Source organism: Magnolia sinica, chromosome 5 (genome assembly GCF_029962835.1).
Source record: "Magnolia sinica isolate HGM2019 chromosome 5, MsV1, whole genome shotgun sequence".
NCBI classification, from domain to species: Eukaryota; Viridiplantae; Streptophyta; class Magnoliopsida; order Magnoliales; family Magnoliaceae; genus Magnolia; species Magnolia sinica.
The window spans coordinates 94,131,775-94,138,475 of NC_080577.1; the positions used below are offsets into that span (position 1 = coordinate 94,131,775).

The 6,701-nt window shown below is 40.0% G+C and overlaps 1 non-coding gene across 1 annotated transcript; it reads left to right on the forward strand.

The window, feature by feature from the left end:
* Nucleotides 1-2,963: 2,963 nt before the first annotated feature.
* On the forward strand, nt 2,964-3,070 carry LOC131247474 (small nucleolar RNA R71). The gene has a single exon (XR_009171767.1). It is a non-coding gene; the product is annotated as a small nucleolar RNA R71 (small nucleolar RNA).
* The last annotated feature ends 3,631 nt before the right edge of the window (nt 3,071-6,701 follow it).

The window sequence follows — 6,701 nt, forward strand, 5'->3', positions numbered from 1 at the left end:
GCTCTCCATTTTTCAGTCTCCAATATAGGAGTAGAGTCGAGCAACGCATTGACTTCATGGATGGGACTATCAATGTCAAAATCCATGCCCGATTGTGCTAAGCAGGTCTCAAGAGGATCTTCAAAAGATGTACGGAAGGAGTCCTGCACAAGGCTCTCGATCATGTCCACTTCAAATATGTCATCCAAATCTGAGGGTTGTTGTCCTGCATTAAAAACATTGAGTTTAATATTCATGTTACTAAAGGACAATTTCATAACTCCATTCCTGCAATTGATAATAGCATTAGATGTGGCCAAAAATGGACGACCCAAAATGACTGGGATCTGACTATGAAGATTCTGGACAGGCTGAGTATCTATAACTATGAAATCCACTGGAAAATAAAATTTATCAACCTGGATTAACACATCTTCAATAACACCCCGGGGCACCTTGACAGATCTATCGGCTAGTTGTAATGTTACCTTAGTCGGTTTCAACTCACCAAGTCCTAGCTGCTCATAAACCGAATATGGTAACAAATTGACACTCGCCCCTAAATCAACTCACCAAATCTGACAACCGAATATCCAGCGGGCCCCACTTAATGAATTAAGGGGCTGATCTGGCCGTTAGACCACTTTCCGAGCTCTTCAATGGCTGAAATTTAATATGTACGGTTAATTTACGGCCCTCATCCCATGTATGAAGTTTCGAACTGATCGGATAGCGGGAACCATGTGATCGTGCATTCTGGACCCTTTTCGGGCCCCTTTGGCTTGCTTTCTTCAGATCTCAGGCGTGTAAAATCTTCATTATTGATTCCCTGGAGTCCATCCCGTGCTCTGGAGACTTTGGATCATGAAATCCATGCCTTTAACATCAATTTTCAATTAACGCTCCTGACTTCATTCTGTAACAAAAATACAATTAAAATACTCTATTAAGCATTTTCATATACGTAAAATCTGGTAATTACTGGGGTCTGATATGCAATATTTGACCCTGATCACTAGTGAACACCAACTAATCCGCTGTCGTAACAAGGTAGGTCCCGCGTGGGGCCCATCATATAATATATATATATATATATATATATATTAATATATTATTATTATTATTATTATTATTATTATTATTATTATATAGATATATATATATATATTTAACTGACAACGTCTAAGCCTGCTGGATAGTAACTTATCCATTGGGCCTGGGCAGTCGTTGGGCCCCTGGTTGGGGTGACCCCACCATATAGACGGTGGAGATAAAACCTATACATCACTGTGGGATCCACGGCAGGGAAAAGGAGAGAGAGAGAGAGAGAGAAAGAGAGAGAGAGAGAGAGAGAGAGAGAGAGAGAGAGAGAGAGAGAGAGATGGAGGGCTCCGCCACTATGAGCCCTCCCTTCCATGCATTACAAACATACATCAAGTGGGTCTCATTACATGTGGAAATTTATCAACCTGGATTAACACATCTTCAATAACACCCCGGGCACCTTGACAGATCTATCGGCTAGTTGTAATGTTACCTTAGTCGGTTTCAACTCACCAAGTCCTAGTTGCTCATAAACCGAATATGGTAACAAATTGACACTCACCCCTAAATCAAGTAATGCCTTCCCGATCTTATGATCTCCTCTGCCGCACGAAATGGTGGGAGCTCCTGGATCCCAAAATTTAGGAGGGTTGTTATGTTTAATCATGGAGCTGAGCTGCTCTGCAAGGAAGACTTTCTTATAAACATTCTGCTTACGCTTTTGAGTGCATAAATCTTTAAGAAACTTAGCGTAAGCAGGGACTTGCTTGATAGCCTCAAGCAACGGGATGTTGACTTGCACTTTTTGAAACACATCCAAGATTTCATTAAAGTTATTTCTTTTCTTTATTGGTGCCAGACGTTGAGGAAAGGGTGCTTTGGGCACATAAGGTGGCACATTAGTGGCTCTTGGAGAGTCAGAGAGCTTTTGGACTTTGGATGCATTGGTATGGCTCTCTGCTTCATCTTGATCTTCTGTTTTAGAATTTGATTCATCCCCAGGCATCTCTATTCTGTTATCAATCTGCTCGCCTGACCTAAGGGTAGTGATCGATTTGGCCTGTTCATGATATTGCCCTTGGTTGGAATTAGAGCCAATCTCACACTGTCCCTTTGGATTAGCCTCAGGTTGGCTAGGGAACTTGCCCTTCTCTCTCTCACTCAATGTGGCAGCTAGTTGACCCATTTGTACTTCCAGTTTGGCAATGGATTGTGCATTTGCATGTAAGCTTTGCTGGTTGGCCAGTAAGGTTTGTTGGGTGTCTTTTTGGAATTGGAGAGAACTCTTCATGAAAAGATGGAGTGTATCCTCAAGAGATGGTTTCCTTGATTGTGTAGGCAGTTGTTGATATTGTGGAAACTGTTGAGGTTGTTGACTGCCAACTTGGAGGTGCGGTTGCATGGGAGGATTTCCAGATGGTCCTCCTTGTTGTGGTCCTTTTGCCCAAGAGAAATTTGGATGTCTAGCCCACCCTGGGTTGTATGTGTTCGAGTAAGGATCATTCCCAGATTTTTGAAAAGTGTTCATAGCATGAACTTGTTCAGAGAGAAGTTCTGGGAATGCTGCACCAGATGGACAAGACTGCATAGGATGGGCAGGACTAGAACATGTGGCATATGCCTCGACTTGAGCTGTTTGTGGTGGTCCATTATTTAATACCAGAGCATCAACTTTCTTTGTCAGGTTATCAAGCTTGGCGCTCAGCTCTGGCATGACTCCTATCTCATATATACCACCTCTCTTTTGTGGTTGGGGACTTCTGTCACCTCTATTTGAATAATCCCATTGCTGTTGGGAATTTTCGCACAAGGTTTCAAAGAAGTTCCACGCTTCGACATCACTTTTGGTCATGAATGACCCTCCTGTGGTGGAATCAATCATGCTTCGGTTATGTTTTGTCAGACCGTCATAGAAGTATTGAACTTGTTGCCACTTCTCAAAACCATGGTGAGGACATTTAAGAAGCAAGTCCTTCCATCTTTCCCAACATTCATGAAAGTGCTCGCCCTCTTTTTGTGTGAAGTTAGTAATTTCTCTACGGAGGGCATTGGTTTTGTGAACGGGAAAGAACTTGTTTAAGAACTTCTTAGACAGTTGGTCCCATGTAGTGATAGATCCAACTTCTAGAGAATTCAACCATGCTTTCGCCTTATCCTTCAAAGAAAAAGGAAACAGCGTAGGCGGATCGAATCGTCGGAGAAGTTTTGGAACTTAAAGGTGGAGCAAATGTTTAAGAATTCTTTCACATGATGATATGGGTCCTCCTTGTCCAATCCATAAAAGGATGGCAACAATTGTATGACTCCAGGTTTAAGTTCAAAGTGTGCTGCCGTAGTGGTTGGCAACACTATGCATGAAGGCGCATTAAATTGGACAGGAGCTGAATAATCTTTGAGAGCTTTAACTTCAGTCTCATTCGCCATTTCAACAGGATTATTTCTCAATCTTTCACGAATTGTTCTTTCAATCTCAGGATCAAACGGTGCTAGTTCTATGTTCAGAGATCTACGTCCTAGCATAAACTATGTTATCAATATAAGAAAGAAAACTAAACTAAGATGCAACCTAGGATGAATAAAACTAAAGGAAAAAGTTATGAATTCCTAAGAACAAGAGAAAGCTATGTAAACGAGAATTGGAAAGAAGAACCCGAGAAAAGGAGATGATGAATGTCTGAAGATTTGAGAGCTCCTCCTTTTGAAGACAATGTTATTTAGCAGCTTCCTTCCTTAATTCCTGTAAACAAAAAGAAACAAAAATAAATTAAATTTACTAAAATAATGCTAGAGAAAAAAAAAAATAAAATAAAAAAATCCTAAGCAACGGTTAATTTCTAAAAAAGAAAGTTTGTAATCTTAGAGATAAAAACTAAGTTAGTTTCTAAAAAGGGAAAAAATTTCTAAAACTAGAAAATAGAAAGTTACTTGAAAGAAGAATCAGAATCTAGAATTAGAAAATAGGAAATTTCTAAAAATAAAATAAAATAGCCTAGAAATAGAAACTTTCTAAAATAAAAATAAAACCTTAATTCTAAAAATAGAAATTAGAAAAAAAATAGAAAATTTGGAAAGAGATTACCAAATTAGTAGTTTATGTCAGGTCCCTACAAAACAGGAAATAGGTTAGTTTCTAAAAAAATTTAACCTAAAGGTAGTAAAAAACCTAAGACTATGAATTATGATAAGAGAGAATCTTAAATCTAATTGGACCGAAACAGTCCCCGGCAACGGCGCCAAAAACTTGATGTTTTTGTTTAAACCAACATGATTTAAATGATTTTTAAACTCGCAAGTATACGAATCAGATGCAGATACGGTACGTATTACGAGATCGTTCCCACGAGGACTGGTCGTCACAATTCAAATCTATGATTCTCCTTAACTAATCCAACAAATAATGGAATGAATTACTAAGCACAATTTTATGAAAATCAATTAATTAAGAACAGGGAAGAAAATTCAATCAGAGAGAGAGCACTAGGACTTTCGAATCCACCCCTAATTATCCTAACCCTTGTTTTGTCTATTGATTCACCTTGATCTAGATTGATACCACTTAAATAGAGAAAGCACAATCTGTGTCCTTAATCGGGCATACAAACTGTCTGATTCCTTTAAGCAATGCCATGAATGACATATCCCATATCCTTGGTCGGGTACATGGAATGTACATTCATTAAAGCACCCTGTTTCTTCCTCTATAGGAAACTTGTTCTTGATCAGACACAAGCACCTATAATAAGCATCCTAACAACATCCATATATATACTTTAATCAAGTTCATAGATGGAGAAGTATAGAATTTAAACCCATAAAGCCCACTTAGAGAAAGAAACAAATTAATTGAACTTCAAAGTAAATCAACCAACACAAGAGCTGATCAAATTAAGGGCTTCATCTCAGCCCTAGCTGAGAGATTAGTGACCCATAAAATCCATAAAAAATATTAAATAAAATTCATGAAAAAACATCAAACCAAACAATCTCTCTCTCTCTTCTTTCTTCTCTTTCTTCTCTTTCTTCTCTTCCTTGCTCCAGATCTGGAATCCCCTGGTTCTGAATGTCTTTCCCACGTCCAAAACTCTCCTTCTATAGCTGCTGGATGGCTGGGGTTGGTGGCAGAGTCGTAGAAGGACTCGAAGTGCAATTTTTCACAGCCGTGATCGGTGGGCCCCACAGAGGTATTTTCTGGAAAATCCACCCCATCCATTGGATTCAGAACGAAATTTCAGTCAAGAATGAGTGGATTTGAAGGTCCATTAGCGCGGCCAACAGAAGAAATCTCAAAAAAAACTCGGTTGTGAACGTCCCGGGGCAGTCTACTTTTGGCCTCTGTACCGCACACGTGTGCACGCATGAGCATAAACGGAAAACATGGTTTTGTAGATATTGAGCCCTTCTACACGATGAACGGTTTAGATTAACCGTACGTGCTACCGGTGGGGCCCACAGCGGTCCGTAAAAAATGGATTTTCGTCCGTTACGCGCGCTGAAACGGAAATCTCCGTTTTTGAAATAAGAAAGTCGGGTCAGCGCTGCTGACCGACTTTAGTCCGTTCGGTGCTCAAGCAGTGCACATGTGCACTGTGTACACACGCTATAGATATAGGTCCACTGTGATGATTTCGAGAAATCCGCACCGTCCATCCTTTTTCTCATATTATTTCCACTGTCAGGACCAAAATTGATGTATATCCAGATATCCAGCGGGCCCCACTTAATGAATTAAGGGGCTGATCTGGCCGTTAGACCACTTCCCGAGCTCTTCAATGGCTGAAATTTAATATGTACGGTTAATTTACGGCCCTCATCCCATGTATGAAGTTTCGAACTGATCGGATAGCGGGAACCATGTGATCGTGCATTCTGGACCCTTTTCGGGCCCCTTTGGCTTGCTTTCTTCAGATCTCAGGCGTGTAAAATCTTCATTATTGATTCCCTGGAGTCCATCCCGTGCTCTGGAGACTTTGGATCATGAAATCCATGCCTTTAACATCAATTTTCAATTAACGCTCCTGACTTCATTCTGTAACAAAAATACAATTAAAATACTCTATTAAGCATTTTCATATACGTAAAATCTGGTAATTACTGGGGTCTGATATGCAATATTTGACCCTGATCACTAGTGAACACCAACTAATCCGCTGTCGTAACAAGGTAGGTCCCGCGTGGGGCCCATCATATAATATATATATATATATATATATATTAATATATTATTATTATTATTATTATTATTATTATTATTATTATTATATAGATATATATATATATATATTTAACTGACAACGTCTAAGCCTGCTGGATAGTAACTTATCCATTGGGCCTGGGCAGTCGTTGGGCCCCTGGTTGGGGTGACCCCACCATATAGACGGTGGAGATAAAACCTATACATCACTGTGGGATCCACGGCAGGGAAAAGGAGAGAGAGAGAGAGAGAGAAAGAGAGAGAGAGAGAGAGAGAGATGGAGGGCTCCGCCACTATGAGCCCTCCCTTCCATGCATTACAAACATACATCAAGTGGGTCTCATTACATGTGGGCACACCAATCAAAATCAATGGTGGAGATCCCTTCTCCCCCAAAATGCAAGGTCTAGATGACCTTTTCATACTAGGAAAATAAAATCATGATAGGGTCCATGGAGAATGGCCCCATCATGGAATGAACATATGA